The sequence below is a fragment of the Ursus arctos genome, unplaced genomic scaffold, assembly GCF_023065955.2.
Source record: "Ursus arctos isolate Adak ecotype North America unplaced genomic scaffold, UrsArc2.0 scaffold_37, whole genome shotgun sequence".
Classification (NCBI taxonomy): Eukaryota; Metazoa; Chordata; class Mammalia; order Carnivora; family Ursidae; genus Ursus; species Ursus arctos.
Window position 1 is genome coordinate 16,508,909 of NW_026623053.1, and position 25,035 is coordinate 16,533,943.

General features: G+C 39.4%; 1 long non-coding RNA gene across 1 annotated transcript in view; it reads left to right on the forward strand.

Moving 5' to 3' along the window:
* LOC130542548 (uncharacterized) overlaps nucleotides 1-25,035 on the forward strand; it is a 134,782-nt gene that overhangs the window by 50,085 nt on the left and 59,662 nt on the right. Inside the window, exon 2 of the long non-coding RNA XR_008957186.1 lies at nucleotides 12,006-12,143. This is a non-coding gene — a long non-coding RNA (uncharacterized LOC130542548). The remainder of the gene's footprint in view (nucleotides 1-12,005; nucleotides 12,144-25,035) is intronic.

Sequence of the window (25,035 nt, forward strand, 5' to 3'; positions counted from 1 at the left end):
ATTGGATTTTGATATAGCAGTTCATTTTGGTGAGGGTGAGGATAGGAAGGTGATTACAAAGTAACAAACAAAATGTAAGTGATGGTACCTTTGATTTTTTTTTTCTTCTTTTCCTGCTCCTGGTTCTTTATAGATACTGGGAATAAACCCCTTATCCCCCACAGTGGTCTTAGAAAACAAGGCGTACACTTCAACTCCTTCTGCTGTGAATAATCCATTGAAGCCAAACAGTATTATGCTAGATTCATCAGTGTTCACACAAAGGTCATATCCTTACATATCTCTTTGAATTTGTGGGACGCATATGGTGTACCACTTCTATAGAAGAAATATTTTCATTTTAGAATTCAACTTTTGTAACCTTTGGCAACATGGAGTATCAATGGCTCTTTGTTGTTCAAAAAAAAAGTAAAACTGTAAGCTATCCCCAAGGATATGCAGGGCGTTGCTATAGCAACAGAATCTGCCTCCCAGCACCGCAAGAGAAGCTATGAATAAAAGATGGTGTTCTAAGGACAACAGAATAGAAGAGGTTGTTTCGATCCTTCTAATACCTGAAATTTGCTGTTATTTTGTTAAATGCAAAATAAAAATCTTGGGAAAAGGCCCAGTTCACTAAAAGGATGAATTTCTATATTGTACTTCAGATGTCATGGGGAAAAATACATGCTGAATAGAGTCAGCCCATGGTAGGAAGACCAGGGAAGGGCCAAAATATTCGATTTATGTTTTCTATTTGTTTAGTGTTTTGCTTCGGATAAAAGAACTCAAAGACAAAAATGTTACCTGGACATACAAAAAGCGGGACTGTTTTAAATTCTGAACCAAAATAGTCTTCTGGTTCTATATTTGAGCATAAACACATTTTTCATAAAAGATAAGGCAAAACAAAACGCTCTAATTTCAGCTTGCACTGTCTATTCTGAATCCAGTTACTTCATGTATACCCACTTTGGTCACTGAGTTGTAGTTCCTGGAGGCTTCACTGTAACTGCCCAGCTACCTACCAGCCTACCTAGCTAGGTTTGTGATACTAGATGTTTTAGGACCCAGATCTTAAGGTGATAGCCGAAGGTTTCTGATGACACAGAAACGAATGAACTTTGAATCTCTCTCTTTCTACCCACATACATGTATCTTCCCACATGTATCTTTATATCAAGTTTAGTTTTTCAAAAACATATTTTTTGTTGCATGAAGTTACTGGTAAACTGTTATTCAGAGATGAGGTAAAGAGCTCACCCCTCTGGAATTGCTTATTTTCAATACACTTAGAGCTAAATGAAATTATTGCCAAAGATATGACTACCAGAGCAAAGGGATTGCTGTGGACTGAATTATGCCCCTCCTCCCCCTTCATATGTTGAACCCTAGACCCGAATGTGACTGTATTTGGAGATAGGGCCTTTATGGAAGTAAGTAAGGTTAAATGAGGTCATAGTGGTACAATCTTGATCTGATAGGATTAGTGTACCTATAAGAAGATAAAGAGAGACCAGAGCTTTTGCTCTCTTGCTGGGTATGCACACGCCAAGAAAAGGCCACGTGATCACACAGCACAAGGGCAGCCATCTATAAGCCAGGAAGAGAAGCCTCACCAGAAACCAGTCGTGCTGGTACCCTGATCTCAGACTTCCTGCATTCAGAACGGTGACAAAATGAATTGCTGTTGTCTAAGCACTCAGTCTGTGGCATTTTGTTATGGCAGTCCAAGCTGACTAATACAGGGATTAAACATTTGGTGTGATTACTGATATAGAAAAGAGTAGGGTTCGAAGCCCACAGCCAAGAAAGAATTCTTAAGACATCCTTGGTGCAAAAAGGTGGTCTTACTAAAGCACGGGACAGGACCCGTGGGCAGAAAGAGCTGCACTGGGATTGTGAGGGGTGATTGATTTTATACCCTCAAGATGGGAAGGGGTTAGGGACAGCACAAGCCTCCAAGGTAATTCTGGAAACAAGGTTTCCAGGACCCTGAGGGGTAGCTATTGTTAGGACAAGATCATTTATTACAGTCTGATAAAACCTTAGTCAAGAGACCCTTCAGATGTATATCGGTGAGTCATATGCTTGGGGGTGATTGCCAACACATATCTTGGGCGGATAGAGATAAAGGAAGTTTCCAAAGGAATTTTTATATGTTAAAGTAAACTTACAGGATGGGGGGGGGGGTGTCAGTCTAAGATTGCCTGTTGCCCTGAGCAAAGTATCAACATCGAGGCAGCTGAGTCCCTAGAGTAACGTCACTCGGCCTGTTTCAAGGACTTGTCAGTGATCTGTAGGTAGTAAGGAAATTTAATAATCTCTCTTCTGTCTCTGTTTCCTACATCAATTACTTCCTTAATTTTCATTCAGAGTCAAAGTTTAGCCTCTGTTTGTAGGGGAATAGGTATGCACACAGTTCTCAAAGTTTTTCTAGGACTTTTCCTTTGTTACTGTCACCTTAGCAACTTTATACAACTGAGGATCAAAAGGTTACTAATACAGTTATTAAATGTGTGTTTAAAAAAACCCACTATTTTGGCTATGAACCTAGAAAATAGGACTTTCTGTTTTAGTTGGAATGATTTTCCCACTGAGTTTATGGGTAAATACAATTGTAGAAGCTTAACAAAAATAAAAAAGGTAGCATTTTGTTTTTTAGCTCTATCTTTTTTTAAAAAAGGATTTTATTTATTTATTTATTTATTTATTTATTTATTTATTTATTGAGAGAGTGAGAGCGCACAAGCAGGGGGTGCAACAGAGGGACTGGGAGAAGCAGGCTCCCCAGGACCCTGGGACCATGACCTGAGTCGAAGGCAGACACTTAACCGACTGACCCACTCAGGAACCCCTCAGCTCTATCTTAATTTAGGTGTGGGTAGACAATATTGGGGAAAGATGGACCAATAGACTGTCTATTAGTACTAATATGAATAAATTCTGGAAACCATTGTCAAAATTTCAAGAGATCTCTTTTTGTTGTTAAATGTTTTCTTCTTCTTGGATTTTCCCATAATTTAAAGGCTCCGGGGATTTTTTTTTTTTTTATTAGCAAGAAGTGTATTCATTGAGCTAATTATATGACTTGGTTATTTCTCCTACATTTAAAACTAAGCAGTACAGGCTGCCTGGCTGGCTCAGTCAGTAGAGCATGCAACTTTTGATCTTGGGGTTGTGAATTTGAGCCCCACGTTGGGTATAGAGATTACTTAAAAAAGTACTAAAATAAAAATTTGGGTGCCTGGCTGGCTCAGTCAGTAGGGCATGTGACTCTTGATCTCAGGGTCGTGAGTTTAAGCCACATATTGGGTGTGGAACCTACTTAAGACAAAAACACACAAAAAACTAAACAGCACACTAAAATGTTAATAGTGGGTATGGGTGGTGGGAACATAGGTGATTTTTTTTCTCCTTACCTTTCCACTTATTTTCTAGATTTGGTATAATAAGCACTCATTACTTTCATAATGAAAGATAATAATTTTTTTAGTGAAAAATAATACAAGTTTTAAAATACTAGGTATTAGAAGAATCTGTAAAAATCCTCTCTCCTTTCAAGAGGAATTTTATGGGGTTTGTGATAAGAGACACTGGTACAATAAATCTAGACAAGCCAGGAATTAGAAATCTAAAAGCATACAAAGAAGGAGAAAGTAAATACTCTGACCATGAGATTTAATATAGTTATGGTAACTGAACATTAAATTTAGCTCTGAGCTTCCTGGTAGTCAAGAGAAAGAAGTAGTGGATTAGAAAATTCTCATTATCTGACCAAAAGAAAGTATACCAGCACTTCGTGAAAAGACATTTTTTTCCTTGACAAACTCCTAAAAGCACTTGTCATACTATGTTCTTGTTTGAGTAAAACATGAAAAGAATATTTTTATGTGCTTGTGAATACAAAGAAAATGTCTGGAAGATACCCAGGAAACTATTAATGGTAATACAAAGTCATCAGACACTTTGGCTGCTCGGCACACTTACCCCTTCTTTTGATGACAAGGTCCCTCTTCCTTAAGGGACCTCTCTTCTGTTTCAGTCATGAGTTGCTACAGGAAGAAAAAAAAAAAATCTCTTTTCCTGTCAGACAACAGTGATGCTAGGATAAGATCCCTCAGTTACCTGAAGCTCTGTCCTCCACTTCCTGAGAAAACTAAGAGACTATACCATGCATGTCAAAGCAGAGACAAGAAGTTCATACCCCAGGTTCATTCCCTGGGGCTCTTAGTACTGCCCTGGTTTTCAGAGTGGTTGCTTTGATTCCTTGTCCTGCCCTAGTGGCCTTCAAATTCCTCTCTTTCACTGAGCATCCTAAAAACTTACAGTTCTGTCCCTTGCAACAGAAAGAATCTTGACTACTTAGATACCTCTGTATTGGACTTGTGTGGACAGGAAAAGAGGGATATGAGAGCTTTTATGTGGCTTGAAAAACATTTTTTTCACAATAAACATATACTACATTTATTTATTTTTTTTTAAAGATTTTATTTATTATTTATGTGACAGAGAGACAGCCAGTGAGAGAGGGAACACAGCAGGGGAGTGGGAAAGGAAGAAGCAGGCTCCCAGCGGTGGAGCCCGATGTGGGACTCGATCCCGTAACACCGGGATCACGCCCTGAGCCGAAGGCAGACGCTTAACGACTGCGCTACCCAGGCGCCCCCCATATACTACATTTATAATAAAAATACTAATAGAAATAAAAGCGAGAAATTTATCATGAAAAATTTGTCTAAGAAACATTGAGCAAGAGAGACCATATCTACAGAAAATTAAATGTACTGGGGCATTAAATGTATTCATGTGTCTATTTCTTATATTGGGCTTTGCTAAAGTCTGAAAATAACACTGCAGTGGTCCTCAGTGAAGGAACTAAGTTAATGTGGTGCTCTGCATTTATACTAGAATACGTTGTAGGATCCTTAGAGGAGTGGGCAGAGAACAAATCTCGGGCTAACAGCCTAGGACATAAGGGTCTTTGACAATCCAGGTGAGCTTTTCTGATGAGATGAGTGTGTGCTGTTGAAGGCACAATGATATGATGTGGACTGCAAATGAGGAGCTACAGTAGGGGCGACATGATTTTATGAAAGAAGATATGCTGAATTGTGTTCTTACCTAAATGAAATATCACTTCGCTTGCAAATGGAGGTGGGTCATGAGGTCCCTGCAGGCTGGGGCCAAATTTTCTTCACGAGGCAACTTCAGATCTGCTGAAGTCCTTGTAAGTATTTTACTGAGACCTTAGGTTAGCAAAGATGGGTTCAGCACATCACAGGGGAAGGAGAGTTGAACTCTACACGTTTCCAGTTTGACTCCCTGACACTGCAAGCTGAGCAACCTCCCCGTGCTGGGTTCCTTTTGTGCAGCTATACATCCAGAGGTCCAGCTGTTTTTTGGACTAATCTGTCTGAAAGTACTTCAAAATTGGTATGTCTGAAACGGAATGAATTATATATGTCTGAAAATATCTCTTTATTCCCTGGCTAGTTTTGGATGCCTCTATATATCCAGTCATCCCAGCCAGCGACCTGGGAGTCATTCTAGATTTCTCCCTTGCCCTCACTCCCACAATACAATTGATGCCTCTCTTAAGTGTTTATAAATTTTGTCTTTCTCCTCTTCAACTCCACAACCTGTGTTTGGTTCTACCCTAAGTATTTCTCATAGGATTAATTAATTAACTCAACAAGTATTTATTGAGCATCTGTTTTGTGTCAAGCACTGTGCCAGGCTCTGAGAATTAAGGGGAGGGGGAGCAACACCAGCAGCCCCTGCCCTCATGAAGCTTATCGTCTAGTAAGCTACTGCAGTACATCTCAACTGGTGTCTTGGCTGAGAGATGCCAGCTCAGTTCATCCTTCACTGTACAGCGTGAGTTCCTTCTAAAATGCAAGTCCAGCATGCAAATCTGATTTAATTAATTGCGTTTGGATAAAATAGAAACTCCTTAGCCTGGCACACAAGTCGTGCATGACTTGGCTTCTGCCTCTATCTTCAGTCTCCTTTTTTTTTTTTTCATTATAGCATCACGAAGAATGACCTAAGACTGACCCTTTCTCCAGACCCACCACTGAACATGTGTCATTATTCATACAAGACCTCATAGTGGAGGTAAAATCATGTGGCAGCCTGTATTTGTAAAAAGAAAATGGAAAGAAAATATATATTTCTTTCCCTATTATAAGACTTTATTTTCAGTTGCTTGGTTCAGAAGATAATGGATTCAGATACTTGATTTGGAAGGTCCTTTGCCCTTTGTTAAATACTCTTTTAAAAATAAAAGGGGATTTATAGATGAATTATTAGGACTCACAAGAGATTTCGTCAATGTTATCAGATACATGTTCAATATACAAAAAAATTTAGAAAATATAAAAAGTAATGTCATTTACAATAATGCTAGAAACTTCAAGGTACTGAGAATATATTTGACAATGGATATGTAAGACCTTAAAAAAGTCAATTATAAAACTTTATTAAAGTAAATAAAGGTGGGGCGCCTGGATGGCACAGCGGTTGAGCGTCTGCCTTCGGCTCAGGGTGTGATCCCGGCATTATGGGATCGAGCCCCACATCAGGCTCCTCCGCTATGAGCCTGCTTCTTCCTTTCCCACTCCCCCTGCTTGTGTTCCCTCTCTTGCTGGCTGTCTCTATCTCTGTCAAATAAATAAATAAAATCTTAAAAAAAAATAAAGTAAATAAAGTAGAATTAAGTAAATGGAGATATTTAACAAGTTTATGGATGAGAAGACTCAATGTCAATGTTATTTCTCCACAAAATCTATGAAGTCAATTTATTCTAATAAAAGTTCCAACAAATTGTTTTATCTTGAAACTTGACAAGTTGAAACCAAAATTCATATGGAATAATAAAGTACCTAGAAGAGCCAAAATAATTCAAAGAATTGGAGGAAGGATACCATATTTAATGTGAAGTGACAGCAATTAAAACAGTGTAATACTGGCACAAAGGTAGGCAAATAGACCACATATACATGTGGAACATTGGTATATAACAGAGATAGCAGCATAAATCAATAAGGAAAGTATAGATCTTTTTATAAATGCTACTGGGACAACTGACTATATGGGAAAAAAATTGGATATTTATTTTGCACCCTACACAGAATTAAATACTAAAGGGATTAAAGACCTAAAAAGAAAACAAAACTTTAGAACTTGAGGATATCTTTAATCCCCAGGTTAAGACAGAATTTCTTACACTGAAAGCACAAGTCAAATGGGAAAATAATATATTAACTGTATTAAAATTTGTATGCAGAAGACATCATAAAAATTGACCATTTTGAGTAGATATTTGCTATATATGACCCCACGCTGAACTCATTAACTGCTACTGAAAAATGTGCCTGAACTTCTTTATTTTCTGTCTGGATGAAGAGCATCATTATGTACCCAGTAATTCAAGTAATTATTATTATTAAAATAATAATTTCATTATTTTATATGGATTAAATTAAGGGGTAAGTCAATAAGATAAATAAAAACTCCATAAAAAAAGGGCAAATGCTATAAAAAAACAAATCATGGAAGAAGAAACCCTAATAATTAATAAATGAAAGATATTCAACTTCAGGTGTGTTAAGGTAAATCCAAATTAAAACAATGAGGCAGTACTTCATGCCGATCAGATCGGCAAATTTTTACCAGTCTGGTAGTCCTGAGCATTAGCAAGAAGGGGGTGAGAGAGGAGCTGTCCTATGATGGAAGCAATTTGGTAAGACCTGATGAAATGAAAGTTAGTGATTCCACTTTTATATAGCACCCTAGAGAGACTGTCACACACTTATAGTTTTATTGTTGCCTTATTGTAATAGCAAAAATCTGTAACATCTGAAACTTCCTTGAGAGTTGGATAAGTGTGTGCCAGTCCATTTGGCTTCTGTCACAAACTACCACAGACTGCGTAGCTTATAAACAACAGAAAATTTCCCACAGTGCTGGCGGCTGAAAGTTCAAGATCAAGGTATCAGCATGTTTACCTTCTGCTGAAAGCCCTCTTCTTGGTTCATAGCCAGCACCATCGTCCTGTGTCCTCACATGCAGGATGGGGCTGGGGAATCTCTCTGGAGCCTCTTTTCTAAGGCACTAATCCATTCATGAGAGCTCCACCCTCAGGACCTAAGCCCCTCCGGAAGGTCCCACCTAATGCCATCTACTTGGGCATTCAGATTTCAAACTATGAATTTTGAAGGGATACAAACATTCAGACCATAACAATGCATTATTACATATTCCTACATTTAATTAATTACTGATGTATTTGGGTTATATATACACTGTTTTATCCCTTATTTTGTATTTTCCCCATGTTGTCTGTTCTCCCTTTTCTCCTCTTTTTGGCATTTATGAATTAAATATTTTAAATTAATTTCCCCCCTCTATTAGCTCAATAGTTGAGCTCAAAAGCTCAACTTTTAATAGTTGCCCTTGATATTACAACACATATCCTTGCTTGACTAAATAGACCTACTATAAATTAGTATTTTTACCACTTCCCAATCAATACAAGCTCTGTATAACACTTTATCTTATTTCATCCCCCCTTGCCTTTTGTGCTATTTGCTATTTATTTCACTTATACATATATTTTAAACCTGCATTATCATTATTATATAATTTTTTAAAAGATTTTTTTATTTATTTGAGGGGGGAAGGGGCAGAAGGAGAGGAAGAGAGAGAATCCCAAGCAGACTCCCCGCTAAGCACAGAGCCAGATGTGGGGCTCAGTCCCATGACCCTGAGATCAAGACCTGAGCTGAAATCAAGAGTCAGACGCTTAACTAACTGAGCCACCAAGGCACCCAGTCATTATTGTTTTAAAAAGTTAATCATTTTGACCACACATTTACTTTTTCTTTTCCATTCTCTTACCTTCCCCATTCGATCCTGTATTTCTGTGCTTCCCTCTGAAATCATGGTACTTTTGCCTGAATAACTTACTTAAATATTTATTTAAGTGTGTGTCTTTTGGCAATAAGTTCTTTGAGTTTTTATTTGCCTGGACATATCTTTAGTTTTCTTTCATATTTGGAGGATATTTTGCTAGGTATGTAATGGCAAATGGTGTTTATCTTCTTGTTGCAATTCAGTGATATCACTGCATTTTCTTTGGTTTTTTGTTGTTGACAAGTCAACTAATTGTTTCTTCTTCAAGTGTAATGTGTCTTTCTTCTCTGGCTGCTTTTAAGATGTTCTCTTTGACTTTAGCTTTAAGCAGTTTTACATGCATTTAAGTGTGGTTTTCTGGGTATTTCTCCTGCCTGTGTTTTAAAAATTTCTTTAATCCCGGGCTTGAGATGGCTTTTGTTAGTTTTTGAAAATTCTCATTGAGCATCTGCATCATTCTTTCTTTCTTTTTTTTTTAAGATTTTTATTTATTTATTTGACAGAGACAGCCAGCGAGAGAGGGAACACAAGCAGGGGGAGTGGGAGAGGTAGAAGCAGGCTCCCAGCGGAGGAGCCTGATGTGGGGCTCGATCCCATAACGCTGGGATCACGCCCTGAGCCGAAGGCAGACACTTAACGACTGCACCACCCAGGCGCCCCTGCATCATTCTTTCTTACCTCTTCTCTGAAACTTTGGTTGTACAGATATTAGCCATTTGCCATATTCTGCATATCTCTTGTGCTTTTTGAATTTTTTAAAAGATTTTATTTTAGAGAGAGAGCATGCACGTGTGCCTGAGAGCAGAGGGACAGAGCAGGAGGGAGAGGGAAGGAGAACTTCAGTCAGACTCCATGCTCAGCACTGAGCCCGATGTGGAGCTCGATCTCACAACCCCGAGATTATGACCTGAGCCAAAACCAAGAGTTGGATGCTTAACCGACTGAGCCACCCAGGAGCCCTGTCTTTTTGCATTTTTAATTTTTTCTCCATGTTCTAGTCTGATGTTATCCTAGTCCAGATAGGAGTTAGTTTAAGTTTTTTTTTTTATCTTAATGGTACAAAGAGTGAAGGAAAGTCATTGATTGAATTAGGGAGAAAGATGTTTCAAGGATGAATTTCAGTCTTTGCGGAGCTGGTCTATTTCTGTTTTTCTTTACTACAAAGGCATAGCATTTGGGGGTTCTGAACTGGAAGCCTGGGGTATTTATCAGATCATCTTTTCCTTACCGTGCCTTGAACTTCAATTTTTATCTCTCCAGCGCCAAAGACAGTTGACACTTGGCTCTTAGATTTAGCTTTTGCTTTCTGTTTGGCTTCCTGGCTTCTCACCTTTTGTGATTTAGGAATTAGTAAATTGCTGAAAGGAAAAAGAGGCCAAGAATTTCTAGTTAGTTTCTCTGTGATTCCCTTTTCTCCTAGATCCTGCTTCTAATTCCTGATTGTCCTAAATTTTAATTTTTATCTTTCTGTCCCTATAAGATTGACAAAATCTTGGGGCGCCTGGGTGGCACAGCGGTTAAGCATCTGCCTTCGGCTCAGGGCGATCCCGGCGATCTGGGATCGAGCCCCACATCAGGCTCTTCTGCTATGAGCCTGCTTCTTCCTCTCCCACTCCCCCTGCTTGTGTTCCCTGTCTCCCTGGCTGTCTCTATCTCTGTTGAATTAAAAAAAAAAAAAAATCTTTAAAAAAAAAAAAAAGATTGACAAAATCTCTGAGCCACTGTTTTCCATTTGACTTAGTCCTGAGCCATTTAGGAGTTGGTAAATGCCTTGAAAGAAGAGGTGATAGGAGGTGTCATGGTCATTCCAATGCATTTACCTTCTCGCAAGGATTAGCCCTCAAATTCTGGAAGCCTTTGTTGCTCTCCAATGCTTTAGAAAATGACTTTGTTTTTGTAACTTACTGAGATTTTCTTGTTATTCCTGGTATGAGGGTTGGTCATATAGGTTAGTCTGCTAGCTCCTCCAGCAGAAGTCCTTAATCTCCTTTTGATTTTTTATTCTTCTTTTCTGTTGCTGATGAGTTACATCTGATTTAAGATGGCACTTTCATTCATTACAATCGGTAATCTCTGATTGATCCATTACTATTCATTTATACACTAGCAGAGTAAAATATCTCAAAATGAGTAATGATGTTGAAATTTTGGATGGTCAGAGAACTATGCCAGATTCCTGTGGTTAGAGATTTAAGTCACACTAGAATCATTTGTATTACTCCCTTCCTCTGAGAAAAAGATAAAACTATCTATGGGAAACAATTCATAGATTTCCTAATGTCTTTAGACTCAGCAATGAGGAAGATTAACTTGAAAACTTTCCTTCATTGATTTCATTAGCGTTTTTGGTCTGAGAATTATTTTTAAAAAATGCCCTTTCATTGCTCTGCTGGTGAATAGTATTTCTTTGTGGCCTGAGTTTACTGAATCAAGAAGAATTTATCTAGGAGTCAGACTTTAATTATACTAAATACTCTCTACCCATTAACTCTGTAATTTCACCAGTGTGAATTTTACAAAAATTAAGAGGCAGGATGCCTGGGTGGCTTAGTCGGTTGACTGTCTGACTCTTGATTTTGGCTCAGCTCATGATCTCGGGGTTGTAAGATTGAGCCCCACATCCGGCTCCGTGCTGGGTGTGGAGCCTGCATGGCATTCTCTCTCTCCCTCTCCCTTCATCCCTCCCCCGTGCTCTCTCTCTCTTAAAAAACAAAGAGGCAATGTAAGTTAGTGGGAAAGAACATGGACTAGGAGTTCAGATACCCACTTTCTAGTCTTGCTCTGCTATTGATTGTGTGATTTGGGTCATACAGATTTCTCTTATCTATAAAATAAAGCAGTCAGATTTGTCAGTGGTTGTGGCAGATTTTATGTTCCAGAGGTGGCTATTCCAATCAGTATATCCTATCTCACATGTTCTTACAATGTTACTGACACTGTTTGCTGAGAGTGGGGTCTGTGTTGTTCTTCTCCCCACCTTCTGCCTTAATCTGGGCAGGAACTTGTAACTACTCCAACCAATAAGGTGTGGTAGAAGTGATGTTATGTTACTTTTGAGGCTAAATCATTAAAAAAATACAGCTTCCACTTGACTCTTTCTCTCTTAGGACACTTGCTCTTGGACCTCAACAACTCTGCTATGAGGAAGACCAAATTAGTCATTTCAGAGAGACAAGATGGAAAGACCCATATGGAGAGAAACTAGTTTTCCCATTTCAGCTTCATCTGGTATCCTGCCTTCAGAGGTAACTGGTATCCAATTCCTGGGTCCTCCTGTAGATTTGGCTTACTTCTTGTTGGCTTTCCTTAGTGTAATTACTTAGTTCCTAATTTTCTCTGGTCTGCTGGGTCATTGGCCATTCATTCTTCTGCTTTGCGGATTCCAAAATTTTGTCTTTATCTCTCATGGGCTGTTGTCTGTTCTCCTGTATTCTTTAGCCTTGGGGCTTCATGTCTTTTTCTTTCTTTTATTTTGTTTAGTAGGGTTAAGAATGAAGCTAAGAAAAATGCTTATATTCTGTGCTCCTTGTGTAAAGTGGAAGCATCCTCTTTCCTTTTGATATAAAATTTTCCCTGTAATATAAAATTACACCTCTGTCTTCTTCTTTGTCTTTGCATAATCTTTGTGAGTTCTGATTATAACAAATACTAAAACTTCCCGTAGGGTCAGGTATTTGCTATGATGTTTCTAATGAAATCCACTGTTGGATGCTTTGTTTTCAGTATCCCATGGAAAAAAGAGTGGGAATTAAAAAGATAATCTCCCACACATGTACGATCAGTCAATTTCTTTTTATTTTAAAAATAACTAGTAGACTTCTTAAGGTAGTTTTAGGTTACAAAAACCTGAGTGGAAAGATCAGATTTTTTTTTTTTTAAACAAAAGTGCAATGCTTATACAGTGGGAAAAGGATATCCGTTCAGCAAATGGTGCTGGAGCAAGTACTTTTGATACTTATATACAAAAAATAAACTTCCGTGTATACTTCACACCATATACAGATATGAACTCAAATGGTTCATAGACCTAACTATAAAATCTAACCCATAATATGTAAAGAAGAAAAGAGGTGAAAGCCTTTATGACTTGGGTTAGACAAAGATTTCTATTTGTATAAAGGATTGACCATTCCAAGTGTTAGTGAGGATTTGGAGCAACTGGAACTCTCATACACTGCTGATGGGAATGCAAAATTATACAAACATTTTGGAAAACAGTTAAATATGACTTACCCTCTGATGCAGTCATTGCACTCTAAGGTATTTACTCAAGAAAGAATGAGAGCATATGTCCATACATTGTACACAAATGTTCACAACAACTTTATCTGTAATAACCATAAGCATTGGCAGACAATGCAAATGTCCATCAACAAGTGAATGGATGAACTACTGCATATCCAAGTAATGGAATATTACTAGTAATAAACAGAAATTAACCACTGTTACATGAGCAATATGAATAAACCTGAAAAGAATTGTGCTGAGTTAAAGAAGCCAGCCTGCAAAGAGGACATATTATATGATTCCATTCGTAGAAACTCTTGAGTATGTAAATTAATCTGTAGTGATAGAAAGCTGATTAGTGGTTGCCTGAGAATGAGGGTGGGGCAAGAGTAGGAAGGAGGGATTATAGTGGGCAGGAGGGAACAAGAGATCCCCCCAAACTGATGATGGCTGTATTCATTATCTTGATTGTAGGTGATGGTTTCATCTGTGTATACCTATGTTAAAAACCTACCAGATGGTACACTTCAGATATGTGCAGTTTTTTAATGTCAATTATACCTCAATAAAACTGTCAAAAAAGGGCAACCTAGACATTTATGCCTTGAATGTCTTTTAGTGGCTTTAAGGGGAAAAAAAAAAGCAACCCAAAGTTAAATGAGAAATTCTGTCTCTGAAGAGTTAAAAATCGTCATTAGAAAATGCTCCATTAACCTGAAGTGTTTCTTGCCTCTTCTCATTTGGAAATATAAAATGATGACTAAAAACTACTCAATATGCATGCCAAATTGAAGTTGATTAACCTCTGACCTTTACATATCATTTAATGAGGCAGCATGCACACTGGCACGAAGAAGGCTCTGTCAAAATGCTGAGTTTGAGACGATTCCTTTTCTGGACCTCTTTGTTTTGCTCCCAGCCCACCTAATTTGACTCTTGTCATGCTCGTAGGAGGCTGGGGGCTTTACATGAATCCCAATCAGTCACAGTTGTTGGCAGAAACAGCCTGGTGGAGAATGATAGTGTCGTGGTTTTTCATGTATAAAAAGATGTATGTGATCAACAGAAAATAAAATTTCCTTTTGTCTCTGGTGAGTCCAATTTAGCAATTATTACGGTATTTGAAGGAAATGTCAGTGTAGTCATTTTGTTTAGATTATTTTGTATCTTGATGAGCTAAGAAAGGCGAGCGAATGCCGGGAAAGGTGGTGTGTGACAGAGAGCCGACTGAATTTTCTGTGCTGTACACAAAGACTGAAAACAAATTGCCCACAGATTGAAATAATTTCCATGGGGTCACAAATGTCAACAACATCTTTCAGAATTGGTTTCTTTTTAAAACCGAGAATTTCTTTCGTGATGTTGTCCGGCTATGAAAACGAGCCTCGCATAAAACATGTTTAAAGCCTTCAGAGGATAACCGCACCCTTGGCGATGTGGCATCCTTTTAGGTTATTTATTCCTGTTGCCATTGTATCATGATCGTTCCCATCATCATTAAACATTTATTGATTGTCCATGTGCAGGGGCAAACAGAACCCCACAGAAACTGAACATTTAAAACAATGTGGAAATTAAAGGCTCCCTTTATGTAGTCTCAGTGAATCAGGTGACAGATCTAGGTATGATGAAACATTTATAATTCTCACATAAGCAATGAAAACTTCTTAAAATTTGGCTTTTAAAAGCAGTATATACCCCAGTTAGTGGATTATGACTATTATAGAATCTTCCCATCTCTATTATGTAAAGTCGCCTCAGGAACTATTAAGGCTTTTCAGACGGAAGCAGTAATTTGGCCCTGAGTTTCATGGAAACTACTTGTTATCAGGAACAGGCCATGATGTAAGACGATTTTCTTATTCATTTATACGGTGGAGGTACAAAACACAAACTCTCAAGGGAAAGTACCATTCTGTCATCTATCTCATGTCTTTAGCGGGCGTGCATTCATTTTTGGCATGCGTTCATTCAATAATACTTACTAGGCGGCTACTGTCTCGGAATACATACAGGTAATAAACAATTACTTTGGTAAGAATAGGATAGCACAGAGGTATGAGTTGGGCATTATGAGAGGCACAGAGGAGGCTCCTAACTTCATGTTGGGTAGTGGTGCTCAGAAAAGGCTTTCTGGAGGAAATGATGTCTTAGCTAAGATCTGAAAGATGAACAGGAGTTAACAAGGCAGAGGGACCAAGGAGGTAGAGGAAGGTCGGGGCAGAGGCCGGCACACATGACCGCTCAGAGGGGAGAGAGAGCTCAGCACTTTTGTAAAACCAGATGTGGTTCAGTCTGGCTGGGGAAAGAATGAATGGAGGAGGAATGGGGCATGTGTCTGGGAGGTAAGCAAGGGCCAGAGGAGGGCCTAGCATAAAGATCAGTGGGGAGTCATTGCTGGATTCACCTGCTTAATTTCACTTTAGAAAGGACTTAATATTGTCTGATAAGAAAAAAAAAACAGATTTGAAAGTAGATTATTACAAAATATAATGAAAATTTATTAAATATATGAATCGTAATAAACATATCGTGATTTATTTGTCCCTTCCTAGTTATTTGTTGGGGTCATTTTCATTTATTTTATTGTAATATGCCTTTTGAAATAGACTCCTATTTATGTCTGAATGCATCATATAGAATTTAAAACCACAGCTAGTAGGGTACTTCCCTGGACGTAGGGAAACTGAGAAAAAAATCTCCATGGACCAAACACATTCTCCCAAGCACAGGCTCCATGAAAACCAATTAAAATGGGCATGGAAAAGACAGTAGAATCCTGTCATACATGTCTATCCTGTGAGTTAGTTTTGTATTTTTATGACTTAATTAGAAGAACTAAATGCAGTTAAGAAATGGAAATTAGAGCTAGAATTATCTGTGTTTTGAGACCCAAGTTTTTCTACATGGTTATGTAGGAAGCATTGTTTGAAATAGTTAATTCATGGACCCAGCAAACATTTATGGGTGCAAACCTTGTGCCAAGCAGGGTGCCAGAAGTTGGAGCAAACCGGGCAGATACAGCCCCTTACCCTCCTGGAGCACAGGGTAGGTCTCACATGACCTACCTGAGGTAGGTGTTAGAAAGAGACGTGTTAACCAACTAGTACGCGGGATGTAGGATGTTCCTGTAGTCAGTACAGAACATTCCGGTGCCTGCGGCAGTAGTGAGCGTTCAAGGCCAAGGTGGACGAGGCTTATTTGGATACCTCTCTTTAACCTCTGAAGAATCCCCGTGAGTCCTATGTATTTTTATGTTCCTTGAGCTTCTAGTCCTTGCTCAGTCCTCAGCACTTTATTCTCTTTTTTTTTTTTTGATCTGGCTGCTTGTATCATTCCCAATTTTTGAATATTGTTTTTCCTCTGCAAGCTAGGAGTCTTGCTGTAAGAACCTCTTCATTGTAGTAGGAAGGCTGACCCAAAAGTAAATTGATCACTATAGGATCAAGGAAGAGGCTGGAAGTTAGAGTTTCAATGGACCTTTTGTAGAGAAGCCATGAAGCTTGGACGTGGCCTATGCACACTGTGATTCCTGGTGGTGGTCAGGCCCCAGACTGTATTAGTACAGTTTTGTTCCCTAGTTAAAATGCCTTTCAATTGTTATTATTGTTTTTGCTTTATGAAGATCTGGTGTGTTGAAGTCCATAGCCTTGTTTAACTGATGAATAAACTTCATTCCATGCAGATTAAATGGAATGTCTATGTCTATGGTTCTTATATTATTTGCCTATGCTAAGTCAGGGGATTGTTTCAATTGTAGAGTAGGCTTTTTAATTAAATACATGGGTATGAAGCTGGGCCTATAGTGGGTTTACTGTGCTAAGCCATGTGTAGACCTGTATCTTAAAAAGCAATTTATGCATCTTTGATGGAAAGAGAATAATCTTAGGTGGTGAAATGTCACAGAGGTGACTTTTGTTTTAATTTCTTTGAGTTTGGTGGATAATGAGATTTGTTTGAAGGTATATATAAATGTGGGAGAGCAAAGATTTAGCACTACAGTGTTTTTCATCAATGTTTTCGTTATGTTTCCTTTTCCATTACTGGAAACAAAACAGTTTTCCATACTAACCTCCCTCTAGCACATTTCCAAGAAGTCTGTGCCCTTAGCTTCTGGAGCTCTGTGATTAAAAAGTCATACCCAGCCAAATGGCATGTGTGTTAGGTTATTTGATACATTACATTTATATAAATATACATTATATATATATATATATATTTCACTAAAGTTGGCTTTTATAAGCTGCATGTCTGAACAACTAGTCTTTTTCATAGAGAGAAGACTATATTTCAAATGTTTATGGACTCTAACAATTCAAATCCATTTGCTCACTCTTGTTGGTGCATGACTCATGGAAATGGATTTTTTTTCCCTTTAAGGCTGCACTGTGGGTATTCACAGTGAAGACAGTCTTAAATGCTTCCAAGACTTAATTAGTGGAACATTACAGACACACGGGAAATCCCCTTGCGGTAGGGTTCTCTATTATGCTGCCGTGCCTGATATGCTTCAAGCATGGTTTCTCCACTTTAGAGAGAAACTGATGGATAAGGTGGCTCTGGGAATTAGTAGAAACCTCTTAACATTTACATAGAGATATAGGCACAGTATAACTAATGGATCCTATTTGATTTAAAAATATTGTCACTTTTGTTTCCTAGTTTGCAAAACCCAAAAAAGTGATTTAGCAGATAGAGCCTAGGGGTCCAAAAGGCATAAGGATAAATCCTCCCCATCTGATAGTTTCATAGTTACAGAGTATTTAATAATCCTGTGTGACTCTGCATATGCCAAAACTCTGGTATAATCTCAGAAATTATGATTTCAGAAATACCAGTACAATCAGTGGCTTATTGTATTATGGTATCAGGCAGTAGAGCTGTGGAAAACAGTTCTGCATTTCTGACTTTCTTGTTGAAAAGAACTGAGTTTAAGGCTTGGACCTACCAATTACTGGCTATGAGATCCTGGACAATTTTTTTTTTTTTTTTTTTTTTTTTTTGCCTCTCTAAACTTGTGTAACATGTGTAACCCATCTGAGAGGGCGGTTGTGAGGATTCAATGGGACTGTGTAGGCAAAGCACTTAGAGTAGGTCCTGGCACAGAGGCAGTCCCAACAATTGAGATTATGCTTCTGTCAGCCTTTTATGTGTCTAACTGGGCCCTGAACAAAGAGGACTTTCTTTGTAAATTTGCTGTAGTGTTTTTTTAAATATTTTATTTATTCATGAGACAGAGAGAAATAGAGAGGGAGAAAGAGAGAGAGCGCAGGAGGAGGAGCAGAGGGAGAGGGACAAGCAGACTCCACGCTGAGTGCTGAGCCCGACACGGGGCCTGATCTCAGGGCCCCGAGATTGTGACCTGAGCTGAAACCAAGGGTGGTCTGACACTTAACCGATTGAGCTACCCAGGTGCCCTGTGGGTTTGCTTGTTTTTTTTTCCATTAGGAATTTGTCTGCCTGAAGATAAACGCTATGGCAGATATTAACTCAAGTTCTCAGAGTAAGAGGGACCTTAGGAGCAGCAGGATGGGATGGAGAATGCCTTGGCAAGGGGTCAGAAAATATGGCCTCTGGTCTAAGCTTTGGACTAACTGTGAGACTTTAGACTCTCAAAACTTAGTTCCTTGCGTCTCCAGTGCCTGGTACACAGGGACTTAAACATATCTGTTGTCTAGATTAAGGAATTAATCTGTAAAACAAAGTGATTGGATGGAACAGTCCAATCCAAATCCACTTTGAGGGCTCCCATTCTTACTGGAGAAGGTTCCTCAATGACTGGACATTTGTTCTAACGCTACCATGTGGAGCTTTCTGTGGGGGCACTTCCAATTGATGTGATTGGCAAAGACACCAGCTTTAGGTGGTGGTGTGCTCATGGGAATGGCAGTAGTTTAAAAAAAATAACTGCAGAGGGATAAAGAGATGGTTTTGTCAGAAGGTGCTAAAAAAAGAATTGCCAAAACATTGGCCTGTTACATTTTGTTATTCTCTTCAGCTAGGGGTAGGTTCTATCAAGCTCTACCTTACGTGTTTATTTGAATCTTTTGGTAATTCTTTTCTTTTTCTCTTCAATATCGCCCTTGATATTTTAACCCAACTTCAAGAAAGATTTTCGGTGAGGGCAAGTGCAGAGGGAGGGGGTCTGTAAAATGACTTAACCTCATCACGGACTCTTAGGCATGGTTCTGAGTCCTTAATATTTTCAGGGAGGATCAGATTACTTTCTACTCTTTTGGGGTTGGGCTTAAAAGCAATTCATGAGAAGCTGCACATGCCCTTGTGTCCAAGTGTAATTTGGTATGTGTTTCTTCCATGTTCATCATGCCAGGGTGTGCAAGGCTGCCAGGATCATCCATAGAGACTGAGCTGCCTGTTCTTTCAGTCTGGGGTGAGCGTCAGCAAGAAGGGTTCACTCAATAAAGGAGGGCTTGAGAGAAGAAAAAAGGAACCACAATGGTGAGAAATAACCTTTAGGCTGGTTCTGTTAAGGTCAGCCTCTTAAGGAAATAAAGTTGTGGAGATATATATCATATCCTATATATGATATAAGTACTGATATGTATATGACTTTTAAAGAAAGATTAAGTCACCTCACTTAATCTTCAAAATACCCCTTGAGGTAGATGCTGTATTTATCCTCATCTTACAGATAAAGAAACTGAAAGACAGAGAGATTAAGTAATTTGCCCAAGGTCACACAGCAAGTAGCAAAACTGGGATTTAAACTCAGAGCATCTTGCTCCAGAGCCTGTGCTTTAGTACAGATAAAACTAATTTGATGTATGTCATAACTCTGGTTGCCCTCAACTCAGGCAACGTGGGGCCAAGCTTTGCAGGAGTCCTGCATCTTGAAGAATGCCCCAGTTATATAGGAATATAGGGACTGTCACTGGAGCCAAAAGAGACCCAGCAAGGGCAAGGCACTCTGATAGCTACTTCTGAATCTGGAGTGCCCCACATTGTCACCCTACCTTTCTGTTAGGAACCTACCTGCCTTCCTAGGGTCACAATACAGTGATTCATGCCAGAACCCTCATGATTCTACTTCCCAACCAACTATTAGGAGCTCCAGTGGAAATGTAACATCACCATCCTCTGCCATTTAACTCCAGTGTAGGTGGAAGGTCCACTGACATTCCAGTCACTGTCTTGGTTTTGAAGAGAATTCCATACTCGAACGTATCTGCTCTTTGTTCTCAGTCCCCCTTAGAAAAACACCATAATCAATAAAAATAATGCCTGTGTCCTCTCTCTTGTTTGCATCCAGGTATGGCCACAGGATTGATGTTTCCCTGTGGAATGTGAGCAGATAGGGGCCACTTCTGAATCTGGGTCTTGAGACACTGGGCATGCTTCAACATGTCTTCTCCCCCCCCCTTTTTTTAAAGTAGGCTCCACACCTGGCATGAAGTCCAGTGCAGGGCTTGAATTCACAACCCTGAGATCAAGACCTGAAATGAGATCAAGACCCAGACACTTAACCAACTGACCTACCCAGGCACCCCTTTTTAAAAAAATTTTTGTAAGTAGGCTGCATGCCCAACGTGGGGCTCAAACTCATAACCCTGAGATCAAGAGTTGTCCACTCTTCTGACTGAGCCAGCCAGGCACCCCTGTTTCCCTTCTTAAGAGCAGGAAAACAGAGGTGCCTGTGACCCAGCTTTCATCAAACAGGCATGAACAGTGCCCTACACTCTTCTTATTCAGAGTATGGTCCACAGCCTGGAGGTCTGACATCATATGGGAGCTTGTTAGAAATGCAGACTCTCAGGCCCTCCCCGGACCCCTAATCAGAATCTGCATTTTTAGCAAGGCTGATTCAGATGCACATGAAAATCTGATGAAACAACAACAGAAAAATCCTGGTTCTCTGAGTCATCACATGGAGTGTGGCTTTCCTGATAACTGGTCTTCTCAGGACTGTTATGTAAGAGAGGAATAAGCATTTACAGTAAGCCACCATAATTTGAGGTCTCTTTGTTTTAATAATTTAGCCTTCATCCTAAAGAGTACAATATTGTTATCCTGATTTTAAGGACAAGAAAACTGAGATTTGGAAAGTGTATCATCAGAGCCTTCACAGGAAATGGAATTCAACTTGGATGGTTGGAATAAATGGATATTCATAAAGGGAGGGGGACAGGGTTAAGGATAGAGGGCTAGTATAGGGTCCCCTTTCAAGAAGTTGAGCAGTAAAGGGAAGGAAGCCAACTGGGAGCTAGAAGTTACCGTCTGGCGGTTGAGAACCTGAATGTATTTGCGGGCAGTGAGGAAGGAGCAGTGAAATGTGACAGAATGAGGTGAAAAAGGAGGTGATCAGTGGGATCTTGAAGAATCAAGGGGCAGAATAAAAGCATGGGTTGTTGGGGAGAGGAGGTCTGCTTCTCTGAGATGGGGAGGAGGGACAGATGTGTGTGGATGTGGTCAGTCTGGGATGTGCATGTGTGACTAGCCTGGAGGGAGCCCACACCTTCTCAGCGTAGGAGACCAGGTCTTGTGCCGAGAGAGAAGGGACCGTCCCCTGCGCTTGTTGAGATTGGGTCTGAATCACGTGTGGGGAAGGGCTGAGTCCAGTCTCACAATCTCTCCTGCTGTAGAACTTCTGCTTTGTTCCTGGGCATGAGGGGTGAAACTGGAGAACCATTCTGGTCTGGTGAAAAGTATGGATATGGTGAGGAATCCCCTGTGTGAGATAAAATCTGGTAGAGAATTTCCTCAGAGCAAAACTGGGCAGTGGCATCATATCCTGAACTACCATGTATATATTTGAGGCCCTAAAATTTTAGTATTATTTCTTTGTCCATCGGCCAAGCTGCACCCTGGACCCAGGGCTTGAGCCTGTGTGCTCACTTGGTTGCTTCAAGAGAATGGGCCCGTGTACGATAATAGCACAGCCCACTTCAGAAGCCTCCCTCTTTAGAGCCTCCATTCAGAGTCACATGTGGGAAATTGGTTTGGAAGTTGTCAGAACCAGAGTTGGCTGCCAACAGGTCTGTGTATTCTGTGCCAGATGGCCTGCAAAGCTGGGGACTTGCCCCAGGGGATTCAAGTTGCTGGCCACCTACTCTGCGGACTCTGGCCGGGAATGCTCAGGCCCCCGGGATGTTGCCATTTTATAATCATCTCCATGTTAGCCAGCTTTGCTGGCCACATCATCATGCCAGCTGGTGGCTTCTCTTTGGCAGCTGTTTGAAGAAAAGGGTTTATTTTACAGAGACAATGGATTTTTTCATCCATGTTTGAATGGATTTGTGATCTCTCTTCCAGTGCAGAATTGTTTGTCCAGTTAAAAAAAAAAAAAGTGAACAAGGACACTTCATTCTCAGTCTGTCTGTAACTTCTGACTCTTAAATCTGTAGGGTAAAAGGGCTCTGCTTTGTACTTGCTGGACATAACCATTTCTGAATAGTTTTTTATGTTGGGTACATCACGTTGTATATAGGCAGGGGATGATTTTGGAAGCATTAGTTAAGGTTTTCAGAAGTCACATAAGAAAAGATTTATACCAGCGTGATATTTATAATCATATATTGTTTTTGACATGAATGCATTCAATAATTTTATATGAATTCTTGGTCTTGGGGCACCTGGGTGGCTCAGTCAGTTAAATGTCTGCCTTCAGCTCAGGTCATGATCTCAGGGTCCTGGAATAGAGCCCTGCACTGGGCACCCTGCTTGGTGGGGAGTCTGCTCCTCCCTCTCCCCTACTTGTGCTACCTCTTGCTCTCAAGCCCTCTCTCTCAAATAAATAAATAAAATCTTTAAAAATAAATAAATAATTTCTTGGTCTTTTTCTTCACTCCAAGAACTAAATAATTGGGTCCACTTGGGAGAATGACCTTGTTCTGACTGCCGTTTCTTTTATTTTTTAAGATTTATTTGAGAGAGAGAGAGAGAGAGAGAGAGAGAAAGCGCGTGCATGCGCAAGTGGGGGGGAGGAGCAGAGGGAGAGGGAGAGGGAGAGAGTCTCAAGCAGACTCTCTGCTGAGCTAGGACCCCGACTAGGGGGCTCAATCCCATGACCTGAACTGAAATCAAGAGTCAGGTGCTTACTGGAGGAGATAATGCTAAGTGAAATAAGTCAAGCAGAGAAAGACAACTATCATATGATTTCTCTCATCTATGGAACATAAGAACTAGGATGATCGGTAGGGGAAGAAAGGGATAAAGAAAGGGGGGGTAATCAGAAGGGGGAATGAAACATGAGACACTATGGACTATGAGAAACAAACTGAGGACTTCAGAGGGGAGGGGGGTGGGGGAATGGGACAGACCGGTGATGGGTAGTAAGGAGGGCACGTATTGCATGGTGCACTGGGTGTTATACACAACTAATGAATCATCGAGCCTTACATCGGAAACCGGGGATGTACTGTATGGTGACTAACATAATATAATAAAAAATCATTAAAAAAAAATAAATAAATAAACGATCTATCTACTTCCCTTCAAAAAAAAAAAAAAAAAAAGAGTCAGGTGCTTAACCGAGTGAGCCAGTCAGGTGCCCCCGAATGCTGTTTCTTTTTAACAAAAAGGTAAACTCGATTATTTAATGGTTTGCAAAACAGAAAGAAACAAATTAAAATTTGGTTAAAGAAGCACATTAAAACAAATTACTAAAAGAATAATCCATACAACAGAGGCTTTTAGAACTTTCTCTGTGACAACTTCTGCATTTTTGACAAAATCCCAACATGCTATTGTGTTTTCTGTTTGCCAGTGTCATGGACAAAGTGGGATTATTTTCATAAGTGACACCTAAGTAAAGGAATGATGATGTCTAAATCCACTGCTTTAGTTTTTGCATGTATTTCTTGCTAGATGGTACATTTGTTTTGTTTATGAAACTTAAATTTATTTTTTAGTTATAGGCAAACATATCCAAAAATAACCAAGCATTGAAAAAGTGTTCATAGATGTTGTGAAATGAAAAAAGTGAGTTATAATATGTATAGTATGATTCCCAAACTTATTAAACAAAGAAATATATCCCTATACAAATACACAGAAATATATTGGCATGTATGTAGATGTGTAAAAAATAAATGGAAGATATGCTGAGGTTTAATTTAATATTTTTAGTCTCTTTCTTGCATTTACTGTTTTCCTGGATTGAGGTACTTCTCATGTGTGTGGGCAGATGGGAATGGGTCCTCAGAAATAAAGGACATGATGCTTCTCAGATGAGGGTGTGGATTGAGGTCTCCTAATGAAGTTGAGGTGTTGAGAGATATCACAGTATTTTTCAGAGCAGATAAAAAGGTGCAAAATTAGAAGCCTGAAATAGCTGAACCCTGTTTTTTCCTAAAAGTAAAAAAGAATGCTGTACATTCATTTATTCCCAATTGTTATACTGTCAGCACTATATATCTGAGGTTTGGATGAAATTTACTTAATCAAAAAATTTACGTAAATCAAAATTTACAACCAAAGGAAATTTCCAAGCAATGAATACAACCAAGTTTGTTAACCTGTGGAAAATGTGCTTGATTTAAGTCAAACAAAGCCCATTCACTGTATTAACAGGTATTCTAATGAGAAGGTGGTTTAAGAGAGAAAAATGGAGAAAGGCCAAGGAAGAAATACAGCATATATTGCTACTGTGTGTCTTGGGTTTATCTTACAGACCCTCACAAACGTGCGTGTTTAGGGGTGTGTTAAATTGTTACAAAAGAGATACCAAGTGCTGAGCAGATTCATAAACATAATAACAGATTATTATAGCAAAGACATTTTATTGCAGCCCAGGAGCCAATATTGTCTGATTTATGAAGACCTAAAACACACCTACGATTTAAAGTGGGCCCCCGGGGAAGCTCTTGGTGAGCCATCAAGCCCAAGGCAATTTATTGGCAGAATTAAATTCTGGCTAATTTCCTTAGTGCCGGTGTGTCCAGTGCTCTCATT